Source organism: Kogia breviceps, chromosome 15 (assembly GCF_026419965.1).
Source record: "Kogia breviceps isolate mKogBre1 chromosome 15, mKogBre1 haplotype 1, whole genome shotgun sequence".
NCBI lineage: Eukaryota > Metazoa > Chordata > Mammalia > Artiodactyla > Physeteridae > Kogia > Kogia breviceps.
In genome coordinates, this window is record NC_081324.1 from 82,515,173 (window position 1) to 82,532,550 (window position 17,378).

The window sequence follows — 17,378 nt, forward strand, 5'->3', positions numbered from 1 at the left end:
TCCAGACACCTTTTTCCTTTTCTCTGTTTTCTGGGCAAACCTGGAGGCAGGCGAGGTGACCCCACCTCCTCATCCTGCCCCTGGTGGGCCAGCCTGCCCTCGGTGTCCACCTTGGTCTCCTGGGTCTAGGTTTCCAACCGAGAAAATGGGGGTGGAGGTGTCTCAGAGTGGCGCCCTCGGGCCAGAAGCTTCCGCGGCGGGAGGCGTCTCAGCGCAGCCCTCCTGTCCCGGCTGAGGAGGAGGACCTTGTCCCCTTGCTCTTGGCGGCCGACTCAAAGCCCCGCTCGCCGAAGCTGGCCTGGCCTGTGTCCTCGGCACAGAGTCCGTGTTTGCTGAATCAGGGAGGCATGTCGGCAGCAGCAGCAGCCTTGGATGCCGAAGGCAAGTGTCCGGCTCAGCTGGCCAGGGCTGTCGTCTCCGTCCCTCCTACCCTCTGGACTTCGCTCCCCGAAACACTGTGGGTCTCAGTCACCCTCGGGATACACCCCTAGGTGCCGCCCCCATCTGTGGGTGGGGGAGGGGGGACCTGCAGGACCCAGTCTTTGGAGCCCCCGTGTCCCCTCCCAGATGCTCCCTCTCAGGCTGGGCCCAGCTGGAGAAGAGGTTGGCAGCGGATGGGTATGGCTGTCTTGGCTCTCTGTTCCCGAGTGGCCGGTTTATGCCCCTCCTGAGCTAGGAGCTGGGTTCCAGAGGCCCTGCTCAAGGAGCCCGCTATTCAGGTGGGCTCTCTGACCCACCCTCCACTGTGCGCTGGTGTGTAGAACGGGGCGAACACAGCAGGCTTGAGGCTGCTATTTGTAGAAAGCCCTGCTTGCAGGGTTGGGCCTTGGATGGCATCGAGGAACTTGGGTCTCAGGAAGGTTCCCGCCGTCCCCAGAAATGGCAAGAGTCACTCACTGGGCCTAAACTGTACAAACTGTGGCTTCTGCTGAACACCTGCTTGTCTCCCGGGAGCCTGGGGGTTTGGTACGTGCTGTGCAGTGGGTGCCTTCGTGACCAGCCTCCGATGAAAACCCTGGAGCTTTAGGCTCAGGCACACTTGCCTGGTAAACACTTCATAACTCTTGCTGGAGGAAATAAGTGCACCCTGTGTGACCCCGCTGGGAGAAGAACCTGAGCACCCGGCCCCTGGTTGCCTCTGGCCCTCACCCACACTTCTTTTCCCTGGGCTGAGCTTGCTCCTTTTGCTGCAATACAGCTCAGCCGTGAGTATGACCATATGCTGGGCCCTGTGGCCCCTCCTCATACATCATCCAACTTGGGGGTGGTACTGGGAACCCCTGACACAGTGGTGGCAGTAGTGGAATTCGCCTGACAGCCCCTCGACTCACTGAAAGATGGCAGAAATACTGTTTGGGGAAAGGAAGGATGGATTTGCAAGGGATGTCCTTCCTGAGATGTGAACGTGAGACTCCTAGCTGTGTAAACACTGTCTCTCTTCTTCCTCATGACCATGACCAAGGTGGCCTTGGCCCTGAGCTCCTTTCTGAAGGCCTTGCTGAGCACTCAGTACCTGCCAGGGGCCTTCGGGTGGCCTGCGTGGCCTCCTGGGGTGGTTGACCAGCCTTTGAAGCCTGGGTGGCTGTGGAGTTGCCGGCAGCATGAGATAGCAGCTTAACTACAGCCGAACCTGCTGTGAGAGGTAAAAATTATCTCTGGGGTTTGACAGCAACAGATGGGGCCCCAAGACAGCTGACTAGCTGCATCCCGGTGGTTTCTCCAGGCTGCACGGGCTAAAACGAGGGGGAGATGCCCAGTGTGGGTGTTGCCTTTGGCTTTTTGTTCTCTCCTCTAGGCAGGAGGAAGAACAGCCCAAACATTCCCAAAGGTGAGCTTTAGGTGGTCCCCCAGATGTTGAAAGTTTGCATTAGTTTTTCCTCTAAGTGGGAAGAAAAAAGTTAGATCTGTTCCCAGAGCTGGAGAAAAGCTGTAGATAAACCAGAGGGGAAAAAAAGGGCAGCGGGGGATGATCTAGCTGCTGCTGCCATAGCCTCGCCCACCCGACCCCCTGCCCCCCTCCCGCCCCTGCCGTGAATGTTGAATTTATTGCTAGGGGTTTAAATAGATTTGCAATGAAAATAAAGGGGGAGGAATTTTTTTAATGGCTTTGCATTTTATAGCTCTTACATATGGATGTACGATTAAAGCAGATATAAAATGTTACATGATTATAATTTCATAAGTATGAGAGGGATCATCATTAGGGAGAGCTGCAAGAAAAAAGAAAAAGCATCACTGGGACAAAACTTTCTTGCATTTTGCCACATGGGCAGCTTGGAATTTGAGTTCTTTGAGTATTGGAAACAGAACAATTGTTACTGTGAATTTTGCCTATTGGATCCTTCTGAGAATAAAAATGAGACAATGAAAAAGAGAGACAATCTCTAAATGGAGATACACTTTTGAGGTTTGGAAACAGTCTTTAGTTGCTAATGAGCTCCTGTGAAATTACGTCTGACTTTAGAGGCAGTTTGCCACGACATGCATATTTTTGAGGGACACAGCTTGTGTTCTAAGACCAACACGACAAAAAGGGCATGGGAAGGCCTCGGTTGTCTCTTGAACTTGGGACACAGCTCTCTGGTTTTGCTGCAGCAGAAAAGCTGCTGTTCCCCCGCCCCCACCCCCACCCCCACCCCCACCCCCACCCCCACCCCCACCCCCACCAGCTTTATGGAGGAGTAATTGACAAACTAGGGGTAAGAGAAGCTCATCAGGTCTAAACTCAACAATGTGGCTTATGCAGATCACCTGCTTGCCTCTGGGAGTCTGGAATTTTAGTACATTGTACCTGGCAGAGGCTTCTCAGGATTTCCAAAGATGTCCATGGCAAAAAAAAAAAAAAAAAAAAAAGGGCATAAGATCTCTCGCTATAGCTACTACCCACGTGAACCCCCACCCTCATTTATAAGGCTGTTCATTTGTCTTGGTTCATCTACCATCATCGAAAATACTGTAAACAACTTAAATGTCCATCAACAAGGGGTTGGTTAAATACAAGGAAACATTAAGTAACTATAAAACGAATGAAGAAACTTTTTCTTTCTAGTTGCCAGGAAAATACCTCCAAATTACATTGTTAAGTTAAAAAAAAAAAAAAAACAAGGCACAGAACAGCGTTTGTAACTTACCATTTGTAGAAAAAAAACACTGTTTATGGATCTTTTAAAATTTTGTTCTTTCAGTTTATTTGAATTTTCCACAGTGTAAAACGTGTCATTGACTGTCAGCCACTGAATGTAGTTTATTTATTTATTTTTACGTTTTATAACTTTAAGTATTTGTTGATTTTAAGTGTAGTTGGAGTATAGTTGGTTTACAATGTTGTGTTGTTTCAGGTGTACAGCAAAGTGAATCAGTCCCAAATGGAATTTAAGTAAAGAGAAACCAGTTCAGCGTTGCCATTTGAAATCCTCTTCTTTTGGGAGCACCCCAGGCTATAGTTTATTTCCTTCTCTTCATGTCTAATTTCCCTTCTGGTTCGGCAGCACAGAATATTTGCCTGATTTACACGGTTTCAAAAGTTTTAAAATGGCTTCTTGAGGGTCATAGTTATTGAAGTGTAATTTATATAGAGTGAAATTCGCCCTTTTCAGCGTACAGTTCTATGAGTTTTGAAAACATACAGTCACGTGACTGTCACCACTATCAAGATAGAAAACAATTCCATTACCCAAAAACATACCCACCCACCCCCACCCCCACCCCCACCCCCATTCCTGATAACCATTGAACTATTTTCTACAGAGTTTTGCCTTTTCCAGCGTGTGGTATAAATGAGTCAGACAGCAAGCAGCTTTGTGAGTCGGGCTTTTTGTGGCCTCTCCGGTTGCGGAGCACAGGCTCCGGACGCGCAGGCTCAGCGGCCACGGCTCACAGGCCCAGTCGCTCTGCGGCACGTGGGATCCTCCTGGACCGGGGCACGAACCCGTGTCTGCTGCATCGGCAGGCGGACTCTCCACCACTGCGCCACCAGGGAAGCCCGAGAGTCTGGCTTCTTTTACTCCACGTCATGCATTTGAGGGTCCTCCATGTTGGTGCCTCTTTGTGGACTGTGTTTCTTTTCATTGATGGGAAGAGGTTCGTTGCATTGGTCTACCAGAGTTTGTTAACACTTCTTATTAACTCTAAGATCAGCTGATTGACAAATCGAACAAGACTGGAGTCTTGGTTACAAGACAATATAAAAGTAGGGACTGGGCTTCCCTGGTGGTTGAGAATCTGCCTCAATGCAGGGGACACGGGTTCGAGCCCTGGTCCGGGAACATCCCACATGCCGAGGAGCAACTAAGCCCGTGCGCCACAACTACCGAGCCTGCGCTCTAGAGCCCGCGAGCCACAACTACTGAAGCCCGCACGCCTAGAGCCCGTGCTCCGCAATAAGAGAAGCCACCGCAATGAGAAGCCCGTGCACTGCAGCGAAGAGTAGCCCCTGCTGGCCGAAACTAGAGAAAAGCCCGCGCACAGCAACGAAGACCCAACACAGCCAATTTAAATTTATTTAAATAAGTTTTAATCCATTTATTTTTAAAAAAAATTTGCAACTTAAAAAAAAATAAAGTAGGGCCTTAGAGACACTTTCCTTCAGCTTACAAAGAGAAGAGTTTATGCTATGCGCTCTAAACGTGTTGCCTCAAGAAACAGAAATTTCAGAATTTTATTTATTTATTTATTTGTTTATTTATTTATTTACTGGCTGCACCACGAGGCATGAGAGATCTTAGTTCCCTGACCAGGGATTGAACCTGTGACCCCTGCAGTGGAAGCGTGGAGTCTTAACCACTGGACCGCCAGGGAAGTCCCTAGAATTTTATTTAAAGCAATAAAGAAAAGCAATTGAAACCCAACGAAAGTAAGTTGTATGGAAGCAGGGAGTGGAAAGGGGCAAAGCTGGTGTGAAAAAGTCCTTTTTCTTAAAAAAAAAAAGTCTTTGTCCTTCGTAATGAGCTGTCAGTGAGTAGGTAAGTCCAGAAAACAGAACAAGAAACTCCCAAATGAGTGTGGCCTCTAAGAAGAGGAGGGAGGTGTATGGGAGCAGGGAGGGAGGCCATTTCTATTTCTTAAAGTCCTTTTATTTTTATTTTTAAAAATTTATTTATTTATTTATTTAGGCTGCACCCAGTCTTAGTTTCGGCATGCGGGATCTTCAGTTGTGGCATGCGGGATCTTCAGTTGTGGTATGTGGGATCTTCCCCAACCAGGGATTGAACCCGGGCCCCCTGCATTGGGAGTGTGGAGTCTTACCCACTGGACCACCAGAGAAGTCCCTTAAAGCCCTTTTAGAGGACAGTGACCACAAGGGTCACAAGGAGGGTTTCTGGGGGTGCTGGGAATATTGATTACAAAGTGTGTTCACTTTGTGAACACTCATTGAGACGTGTGCGCCTAAGATTTGTGTACTTTCAGGATGGATATTATCTTTCAATAAAGAAAACTATTAATTTAATTTATTGTGGTGCAATACACATAATGTAAAATTTACTATCAGTGACATTTAGTATATTCACAATGTGCTGCAAGCATCAATACTACCTACTTCCAGAACATTCTCCTTATCCCCCAAAAGAAATCCTATACCCCTTAGCGGTCACTCTCCAGTTTCCCTGTCCTCTTAACCCTAGGCAACCACTAATCAGCTTCCGTCTGTATGAATTTGTCTATTCTGGACATTTTATATAAATGGACTCATGCGATATGTCATCCTGTGTGACTGGCTTCTTTCACTCAGCACAATATTTTCGAAGTGCATCCATGTTGTAGCCTGTGCCAGTTCTTCATTTCTTTTTATGGCTGACTCTTCCATTGTATGCATATAGCACATTTTAATTTTTCCATATTCATCACTTGGTGAGTTGATTTCCACTTTTTGGCTATCATGAATAATGCTGCTAGGACGGTTAGCATACGAGTTTTTGTGTGGACATACGTTCTCATTTCTCTTGGGGATGTACCTAGGAGTGGAATTGTTGGGTCATAGAGTAAGTCTGTGTTGAAAATTTTGAGGAGCTGCCAGATTGTTTTCTCCAGCGGCTGCACCATTTTACATTCCCACCAGCTATGCCCGAGAGTTCCAATTTCTCCACATCCTCTGCTAACAGTTGTTGTCATCTACCTTTTTTATTGTAGCTGTTGCATCTCTTATTGAAGTGGTCTCCGCCACCCCTTACCCCCCGACACTGCACGTCTTGTGAGATCTTAGTTCCCCAACCAGGGATCAGATCCATGCCCCCTGCAGTGGAAGTGCCGAGTCCTAACCACTGGACCGTCAGGGAAGCCCCCTCATTGTGGTTTTGATTTGCATTTGCCTAATGGCTAATGATGTTGATTTTTATGTGCTTATTGTTAATTTGCATGCCTACTTTGGAGGAATATCTACTCATATCCTTTGCCTACATTTTAATTGTATTATTTGTCTTTTTATTACTGAGTTGTAATGGTTCCTTATGTATTCCCTTTTCAGGAATCAAGTCCCTTGTCAAATATATGCTTTGCAAATATTTTTTCCCATTCTGTGGGTTGTCTTTTCACTTTCTTACTGGAATCATGGGCAGCACAAAAGTTTTTAATTTTGGTGAAGTCTGACTTATCTTTTTTCTTTTGTCACATGTGCTTTTGGTGTTGTATCTAAGGAGGGGGGCTGATTTTTTAACTTAAAAGATCTTCAGGGCTTCTCTGGTGGCGCAGTGGTTGACAGTCCGCCTGCCGATGCAGGGGACACGGGTTTGTGCCCTGGTCCGGGAAGATCCCACGTGCCGCGGAGCAGCTGGGCCCGTGAGCCATGGCCGCTGAGCCTGTGCGTCTGGAGCCTGTGCTCCGCAACGGGGAGAGGCCACGACAGTGAGAGGCCCGCGTACCACAAAAAAAAAAAAAAAAAAAAAAAAGATCTTCAGCTCAAGGAGTGTGATCTGTCTCAAGTTGTCACCTCTGGAAGCAGAGCACTTTAAAAAATACAATAATAAGAACAACAAAAACTCAAATTTTCTGGTCGCTTTGTTTTATGTGCCAGGCACTGGGCTAAGCATGCTAAGCGCTATGTCCTTTATTTTTATTTTATTTATTTATTATAAATAAATTTATTTATTTTTGGCTGCATTGGGTCTTTGTTGCTGAGCCTGGGCTTTCTGTAGTTGTGGGGAGTGGGAGCTACTCTTTGTTGTGGTGCATTGGCTCAGTAGTTGTGGTGCACGGGCTTAGTTGCTCCACAGCATGTGGGATCTTCCTGGGCCAGGGCTCAAACCTGTGTCCCCTGCATTGGCAGGTGGATTCTTCTTCTTTTTTAAAAAAATAAATTTATTTATTTATATTTGGCCACGTTGGGTCTTCGTTGCTGCGCGCGAGCTTCCTCTAGTTGTGGCGAGCGGGGGCTACTCTTCATTGCGGTGTGTGGGCTTCTCATTGCGGTGGCTCCTCTTGTTGTGGAGTACGGGCTCTAGGTGCACAGGCTTCACAGTTGTGGCACACGGGCTCAGTAGTTGAGACGCACAGGCTTAGTTGTTCCGCGGCATGTGGGGTCTTCCCAGACCAGGGCTCGAACCCGGGTCCCCTGCATTGGCAGGCAGATCCTTAACCACCGCGCCACCAGGGAAGTCCCTATGCCCTTTAATTATTAAATCCTCTAACAACCCTGTGAGGTAGGGGCTATCATCCCCATTTTACAGATTGGAAAATGGAGGTTTACAAGACGTGTCCTTTAGAACACGACTAAAAAGTGACAGAACTGAGAATTGAAGCCAAGCCTGACTCTCTCCAAAGTCTATATGCTAGCCACTTCCCGCCATGCTGTTGTCATTTTTGGAAAATGCTTTGGGAATGACCCCTGAGCCCATTTTCAAGCAGCAGGAGCAAACCAGCCTCCTGGACCCTGGAGAAACTTCCTCTTCCTTTGGCGTGTGGCTGACTGGGAAGGGTTGGCTTGGCGGGGGTGCAAGGAGGGTATATTAGGGAGGTAGGAGCACTGCAGGCCTGCAGGGGGGCTCTTTGGACAGGCTAGTGGGGAGCAAAGCCCTGGTGTAGGCAGAGGTGGGGACTCCTGCTGAGCAATCTTGGGCGAGTCACTTCACCTCTCTGAGCCTCAGTTTCCTCATCTGTAAAATGGGCATTATAGCAGTACCTCCCTCATAGGGTTGCTACGAGGATCATCTGAGCTAGTGCACGTAAAGTGCTTTGCTTGATGCCTGGCACACGATCGGCTCAATTAACAGTTACCGATTATGCTTATTATTATAAGGAATGTGGGAGGCTCTCAAATATCAGGTTAGGGGGCTTGGGCTTTATCTTTGAGAGAATGAGGAGCTTTTGAAGATCTTATAGCAGAGTTGCAACATCATCAGGACTGTAAAGGCTCTGCTCAAGGTCAGCACAGGGAAAAGCTGTGGATAGCTGCTGTGCTTGGACCAGAGTGGCCCAGTGGCCTATTTGTGATTCTTTGTTATATTCGAGGAACATAAATACACCAAAAGGCTTTTTTTACATTTGAAAATTGGACCCCCAAACAGTTAAACAGCCCTGTGCCCTGTTTCCTAGAACTACAACTCCAGACCCCCAAACAGACAGAACTAATGCGGATTCAGAGGCACAAGCCCGTGGATAGAACCTCCCCATCCTCTCTCAGGCTCCACAGATTCCCCAACAAGGGCTGAAGTAACAGTTGGGGAACAGAGGGGGTGAGGGCTGGCCAGGGTGCCCAGCTGTTATCAGGGCTAGTGCAATGGGGCAGGGCTAGCTGGGTGGGGCTGGTCCTTATCTCTTGGGGCACAGAGCCCATGTGTCTGAGCTCTGGGGTGACAGGCAGCCGTATCACCAGGCATCAGTGGTGGCCTGGAGGGTCCAGAGAGTTGATGGCATGGGATACAGGATCCCTGGGCTCTGGAGACGAAGTGATCTTGGGCCACTTCCAGCTCCTCTCTGAGTCTCAGTGTCCCCAACTGTGTAAGCAACGGGTGCCCAGGGTCTGATGTGCCCAGGACAGAAGGCTGTCTTCTGTGCTTGGCTTTGGGGCATCGAGCCAAAATCCAGTGTCCTGGATTTTGTTGGTTTTGCCTCTCCAGCATCCATTCCTCCTTTAACCACAGCATCTCACTTTTCCTTTGAGGAACCATCCCTTCCCCTTCTCTGTCCATGTGGCTTGGGGGCATGTGAGCCAAGACTGGCCAATGAGAATCTCTGTGATTGGTTCAGGTTTGGGTGCCTGACCGCAGCCAGCCAATGTGGGTTTGCCCTGGGACTTTTGCTTGAGAAAGAGCCTCTCTCTGAGCTGTGGGTTTGCTGAGCTAATTGAATGGTGCTGTGGTGCCCGTGTCTCACTCCATGGAGGGCAAATGTGCCTGTGTATAGAGCCAGCGCAGCAAAAGCAACGATGCGAGAAGGAGACAGATTTCTGATATCTGAGTGACCTGTTCCAGGAATGCTTCTGGGTGAGCCAAAGTTTCCCCTCCTTGGGACTTCGCTGATGGTCCAGTGGTTAAGAGTCCGTGCTTTCACTGCAGGGGGGCATGGGTTCAATCCCTGGTCGGGGAGCTAAGGTCCCACACGTTGCGTGGCATGGCCGAAAAAAAAAATTTCCCCTCCTTTGTTTAAGCTACTTTGAGTTGGATTTCTGGTATTTACAACCACTAATCCTGACTAAGGCAAAGAGACTAAGACTAAGAGTAATAGTAACCACAGCGACACTGTCTATGATCACTTATTCAATATCAGGAACCAAGGCAGGGGGCAGTGGCAGTTGTCTGTTCAGCCACTGGCATTGATATTGTTTAGATTTGCTGGCACAAAATGATGAAGTCAGCAGACTTTTAGCAGTTTTTATTATTATTTTAAAATTCTCTATGGACAATGCAGCCCTGGGGTAGGCATGGAGATAGATGTTCTGTTCCACCTCCCTTCAAGGAAGGACTTGCTGCCCAGGTGCGGGGGTGGGCACGGGGGAGTGGCTGGCTCTCAGCTCCTATGGGATCCCCCGCAGCTGCACGGACTTTACCCGAGGTCGCCTCTTCCCAGGGCAGCCCACAACTGGTGGCTGAACAAGGCAGGGGTGGAAAGGTGGCCCTTTCAGCCCAGTGGGGGACAAGTCTGGCCCACAAGTCTGTTTCCAGAGCCCCTGGCTGGGGTTGCCAAGGCCTGTTGGGCCTCCACCACTGACTACTCCTTCTCCCCAGTCTGGCTTCCCCCCTTCATTTCACCGGTGTTGACACCTAGAAACGTCTTGTACCCCAAGCTCTGTCTCAGCCTCTGCTTCTGGAGAACCCATTCCGTGACCAGCCTTGCTACCTGCACCTGGGGGTGGGCAGCACCCCCTGCCTCTCCCCGCTGGGTGCGCCATTTCCAAGCACTGTGCCTATTTTATCTTTTCAACTCACTATTATTTCTCCCATTTTCCGGATGAGGAAACTGAGACTCAGGAAGATGAAGACTTGCCCAACTAATAAATTGTCGGGACTTGCCTGCTAGCTCAGTGGTTAAGAATCCGCCTGCCGATGCAGGGGACACGGGTTCGAGCCCTGGTCCGGGAACATCCCACATGCCGCAGAGCAGCTAAGCCCGTGCGCCACAGCTACCGAGCCTGCGCTCTAGAGCCCTCGAGCCACAACTACTGAGCCCACGCGCGGCAACTACTGAAGTCCGCATGCCTAGAACCCGTGCCCCGCAACAAGAGAAGCCACCGCAATGAAAAGCCTGCGCGTCGCAACGAAGAGTAGCCCCCGCTCGCGCCGCAACTGCAGAAAGCCTGCACGCAGCAATGAAGACCCAACGCAGCCAAAAATAAATGAAAAATTAATTAATTAATTAATTAAACAAAAAACAGGCTGTGAGCAAAACACCAAAAAAACAGACAAGCATTCATATTTGGACAGAGAGCCGATAGTTTGCTCACCCCTGCCCTAGACAATCAATAAAACAAGTAAGCATTAGTTTGTAGCAGTTGCTGAATTCTGTGGTATAAGTACCCCTATGGCCAGTTTCAAACTACCAACGTAAGGTAGTTTGAACTTGGAGTTGAGAACAGTATAAGTAGTAACGTATCACACAGAAAAATAGACAAAAGCCTAGGTAGTACTAAAATGTAGTGAAATAATTAGGAAATGATGAGATTTGAGCATTTATTACCTTTGTTTTCATGATTATTTAGTTGTAGGTTTATATTAAATTTTTTCTGCTTTTTAATGTAATTTTTAATATACATAATTTAATTTTAAGTAATCTGGTGTTTAAAAAATTTTTTTTACAAACTTTCTGAAGAATTCACAGTGGGCTCTCCTGAGCCTGTAGGAACTGCTCTGCTCTGCTTGCCTGAAGTTTAGGGGGCGGGAGGCCCCCATGACTGGGGAAAGGGCAGAGGACATCAGTGACCCTGGAGGAAGAGCAACTGCTATGACATCAGGGCCCAGGGCACATCAAAGGGTTTTCTCTTTCCTCTCTGGCCAAACAACTATCTCGTCAGTTGCTCCATTATTTGCATAAGCCCAGGGTGAAGTTACTCAAGATCAGCCATTGATCCCTTTCGAACTGAACCTGCGTCTCCACCATCCAAAGTCCCTAAACTTTTGAACATCTGACACCCTTCAGTTCGGAACAGTGACTTTCATTCTTCACAAGGGCAATAGGGAAGTTAGCTTTGGCCTCCGATTTGCTGTGTTGCCTTCAACATATTGCTTAACCTCTCTGAACTCCCTTTTTCCATTTCTGAATATTAAGGAGCGCTCTTATGAGTCTTTGGTACCTACAGGGATAGGAGTGACTATGTGTCCAATGCTTTGCATTTAATATAACAGCCCTATGAAGTAGGTGTTATTATTATACCCATTTTACAGTTAAGGAAACTGAGGCTCGGAGAAGCTAAGTGGCTCATACTATAAGTGGTAGAGTTGGGATTCATTCCCTCTACTCCCAGTCCAAGTTTCTCATTTTTTTCTGGTGTGTCTCCCTGCGTCTGGAGATCTTCAAGATTTTTACAGATGAAAGCGGTCTGAGGGCTTCCCTGGTGGCACGGTGGTTAAGAATCTGCCTCCCAATGCAGGGGACATGGGTTTAAGCCCTGGTCCGGGAAGATCCCACATGCCGCAGAGCAGCTAAGCCCATGCGCCACAACTACTGAGCCTGCGCTCTAGAGCCTGCCTGCTGCAACTACTGAAGCCGCCACGCTCCGGAACAAGAGAAGCCACCGCAATGAGAAGCCCATGCACCGCAACAAAGAGTAGCCCCTGCTCACCACAACTAAAGAAAGCCTGCAAGCAACCTAAATGCCCATTGACAGACGAATGGATAAAGAAGATATGGTACATATATACAATGGAATATTACTCAGCCATAAAAAGGAACGAAATTGGGTCATTTGTAGAAACGTGGATGGATCTAGAGACTGTCATACCGCGTGAAGTAAGTCAGAAAGAGAAAAACAAATATCATATATTAACGCATATATATGGAACCTAGAAAAATGGTACAGGTGAACCGGTTTGCAGGGCAGAAATAGAGACACAGATGTAGAGAACAAACGTATGGACACCAAGGGGGGAAAGCGGCGGGGGTGGTGGTGGTGGTGGGATGAACTGGGAGATTGGGATTGACATGTATACACGAATATGTATAGAATAGATAACTGATAAGAACCTGCTGTATAAAAAATAAATTAAAAAAATTTTTAAAAGCCCACGTGCAGCAACGAAGAAACAATGCAGCCAAAAATAAATAAATAAATACATATATTTTTTAAAAAGGGGGGGGGTCCTGAGTAGTCATTAGTCCTCGGTCTTGAAACCCAAATGCCCCAGAAGCCAGGAGAGTGACGCAGAAGAGAGAAGCGCTGCGTGGAATTGTGGAGTCGTAGGTTCACGCCTTGTCAACAAGGGTAATGATTACTCAGCTTCAGCTAGTTATCCTCTGTGGGGATGTGGGCTAGTTTGGCCAGATTTTGTTCAAGAGAAGCTGGAAATTTGAATTTTTATGTGAAATCCATTGATTTAAAAATTGTTCTGTTTTGGGGAATTCCCTGGCCGTCCAGTGGTTAGGACACCGCACTCTCACTACCAAGGGCCTGGGTTCAGTCCTTGGTTGGGGAACTAAGATCCCACAAGCCTCACGGTGTGGCCCCCCCCAAAATTGTTTTAATTCCATTAATAGGAAATAACCAGAATAGGTAAATCCATAGAGACAGAATGCAGATTGGTGGGTGCCAGGGGCTGGGAGGAGGGAGGACTGAGGAGTCACTTCTAATGGGTATGGGGTTTTCCCTTTGGGGTGATGAGAATGTTTTGGAACTAGATAGAGGTGGTGGTTACATGACGTTGTGAATGTACGAAATGAATTGTTCACTTAAAATGGTTAATTTTATGTCATGTGGCTTTCATCTCAATAAAAAAATTGTGTTCTAACATTTTTTATGAGTGTGTTTTTTGATATTGATAGAAAGTATTTTTATCAAAGGTTAATAATACACATAGAAAAATGCAAAAAGTACATGGCTTTCTGAATTTTCACAAACTGACCACACCTGTTTAACCAGCTCAGATATATATTTTATTTTATTTTTTGTAACAGAATTCATGCAAGTTGATATAGAAAAAAATACATATAATTAAAAGTGAAAAAAAAGAGAGAGAAAAAAGGAAAAAGAAAGTAAAGGAAACTAACCCATTCATAATCCTCCAACCACAGAAAACCATCATGGACAATTTGGGCATATCCACCCAGACCACTTTCTAAAAATGTATAAACATGATACTTTTCTGTGACATTTTGTGTATACTTTGTAAATGCTGTCCGTGGTAATAAATACCTGTGTTGATCATAAGTGTGCGTGTGTTTCTTTGAAAGGCTGTGTCGTGATTATTTTAACCAACTCTAGAACCAAATGTTTAGGTTGTTGCCAAAATCTTGCCATTAGGAACAGCATCTGCAATGATCTATCTCACCTGAAGTTATGGTTTCGTGCTCTTAAACAATTATTCCTGTGTTAAATTACTCTGAATTCATGTTAGCAAATATCCTATTTTCTAAATTGCTTTCTCTCCTTCCCTTTCTACTCTGCCCAGCTACTAAATATTAACGATCTCACACGTATAATCCCCTACCTTGCTTCACGCTTAGGCAATCGTATACAAGCATGTTACAGGCACATGTCAGGGGGAAGTGACTTTGTTGTATGAAAACTGTATCATGCACTATGTGGCTGTCTGCAGCTTACTTTCCCAAATGTTTAAGTATTGGCATCTGTGCTGGCTATTGTGCGTGCCCCTCCAAGGCTCTCCCTTCTCTGTCTTACTCTACGCCCTAAGCCCCTTTGCTCTCCGGCAACCAGAGGCTCCAGCAGATGTGAGGAGATGGGGGGTGGGGGAGCCCCCTCTGCCAGATTTTTTTTAAAAATATTTACTTATTTGGCTGCTCCGGGTCTTAGATGCAGCATGTGGGATCTTTAGTCGCAGCATTTGGAATATAGTTCCCTGACCAGGGATTGAACCCGGGCCCCCTGTATTGGGAGCGTGGAGTCTTAGCCACTGGACCGCCAGGGAAGTCCCCAGATTTTTTTTTAACATCAGCTGTGTTCCTCTGCTGAAGGCCACACCCCTATGGGTGGCTACGACCCTCTCTGGGATCCCAAACTGCTCCCTCCCCTTCAGATCTGGGGGTGAAAGCCCACCCCATAGTTGCCAGTGCTAGCCGGTTTCATGATCCCTTATCTGCTCCCTTAAACTTGCTGGTGACTCTGCAAATAACCTTTTCATTAGACATACCTTAAATACCCTTCTGAGCATGCCCGCTATTTCATGATGGGGCCCTGAACTGACTCAGCAACGAAAATTCTTAAAACTCTCGGTGAGCCAACTCACGCAAACCTGCCACCAGTTAAGACCTTGGAGGAAATTCCCTGGTGGTCCAGTGGTTAGGACTCCGCGCTTTCACTGCCTTGGGCCCGGGTTCGATCCCTGGTCAGGGAACTAAGATCAAGCTTCGGGGTGTGGCCCTCCCCCCCCCCAAAGATCTTGGAGTCCAGCCTCTTGATTTATAGATGCAGATACTGAGGGTAATTGATTTCCCAGTTTGCCTGGCTCCCAGTAGGCCAGGGCAGAGGGAAAATATGGAAGATCTACGGGGTCCTGGAGGCAGGGAGTATGACTGTGACTGCCCAGGTCCTGTGGGTAGCTCTCGGGCCTACTTCCCAGTTCCCTTTCTCCTGGCCTCCTTCTCGTTCTGAAAGGAAAGTGAGAAAGGTATGGATGTTTGGAAGAGGCAGACAATTTAAGTTCTCCTACATCTTGGTAGCTTTGTAAAACAAAGGCTATGTTGCCTGCCTGTGGCCACCGCAGGTAAGATGAACTAGAACACACGCTCCGCGATGTTCATTGCGGCACTATTTACAATAGCCAGGACGTGGAAGCCACCTCAATGCCCATCGACAGATGAATGGATAAAGAAGACGTGGCACATACATCCGACGGAATACTACTCAGCCATAAAAAAGAACAAAAGATTACCATTTGCAGCAACATGGATGGACCTAGAGATTGCCATACTGAGTGAAGTACACTGATGACACAGAAAGACAGGTACCATATGATATCGCTTATATGTGGAATCTGAAAAAAAGGGTACAAATGAACTCATTTATAAAATAGAAGTAGAGTCACCGATGTAGAAAACAAATTTATGGTTACCAGGGGATAAGGTGGGGGAGGGATAAATTGGGAGATTGGGATTGACATATACACACTACTGTACATAAAATAGATAACTAATAAGGACCTACTGTATATAGAACAGGGAACTGTACTCAATACTCTGTAATGGCCAATATGGGAAAAGAATCTAAAAAAAAAAGGAGTGGATAGATGTATATGTATAACTGACTCACTTTGCTGTACACCTGAAACTAACACAACATTGTAAATCATCTATACTCCAATAAAAATTTTAAAAAAAAGATGAACCAGAACAATCGGAATAGGGAAGGAGCAGACGAGTCTCTCCGTGTGTTCCCTTAGAATCCTTGATTAAACACTCACACATCTGAAGCTAAGCCTCAGTTCACAGCCTCCGAGTCCCCAGGGCGTGGGACACACAGGTAAACATGCATTTATGATACCAGATGGAAAGCGCAGTAAACAGTCCAGCTTTGGAGCAGGTTAGGGGATGATTCCCAGGAGAGGTGATGTTTGATCTGGATGGATCTTATTATTTTATTTTTATTTATTTATTTATGGCTGTGTTGGGTCTTCGTTGCGGTGCACGGGCTTCTCACTGCGGTGGCTTCTCTTGTTGTGGAGCACAGGCTCTAGGTGCTCGGGCTTCAGTAGTTGTGGCACGCGGGCTTCAGTAGTTGTGATGTGCAGGCTCTAGAGCGCAGGCTTAGTAGTTGTGGCTCGCTGGCTTAGTTGCTCCGCGGCATGTGGGATCTTCCTGGACCAGGGCTAGAACCTGTGTCCCCTGCATTGTCAGGCGGATTCTTAACCACTGCGCCACCAGGGAAGTCCAGAGCTGGATGGATCTTCCCGTTGCGGAGCACAGGCTCCGGACGCGCAGGCTCAGCGGCCATGGCTCACGGGCCCAGCCGCTCCGCGGCATGTGGGATCTTCCCGGACCGGGGCACGAACCCGTGTCCCCTGCATCGGCAGGCGGATTCTCAACCACTGCGCCAGCAGGGAAGCCCCCAAGGATGTTCTTTATAATTGTTTTTTGTTTGTTTGTTTGTTTTAAGGGAACCAGGATCCAATCAAGGATCACCTATCGCATTTAATTGTTCTGTCTCTTTAGTCCTTAATCTAGGTGATTGCCTCCCTTCTGTGTGGATATTTCACAATAATGACCTTTTTGAAGGGTTCAGGACAGTTGTTTTGAAGAATGTCCCTCAATTTGGGTTTGTCTGCTTGTTTTTCATGACTGGATTCAGGGCAAACATGTTTGACTACTACATAGGTGATGGTGTATCCTTTTCAGTGCAAAATATTAGGGGGGACATGTTAAGATGTTAAGTGTCCCCATTTGGTTATGCTGGGTTCAAATCTGGGCTGTTTATTTTTCTAGTTGGGCAAGTGGATTATTGAGATGGTTTTCTCAGCTGTCAAATGAGGGTAATAATAATCCTCGTTTATGAGGTTGTTGAATTCATACACATAGGGCCCTTAGAACAGTGTGATGCATTGTAAGTATTTGATAAATTATTAGTATTACTATTGTTGTCATCATCAATACTATTTTTACTAAAATTTATAGAGACCTTAATATGAGACAGGCACTGAGTCCAGTTCTCAATACTTTACCCCTCCAGCACCTAGGACAGTGTATGGTACAAAGGAGGCATTCAATAAATATTTGTTGGCAAAATGTCAGCACTATGAGATAGATTGCTATCAATACCCAACCAACTCACAGATGAGGAAACTGAGGCT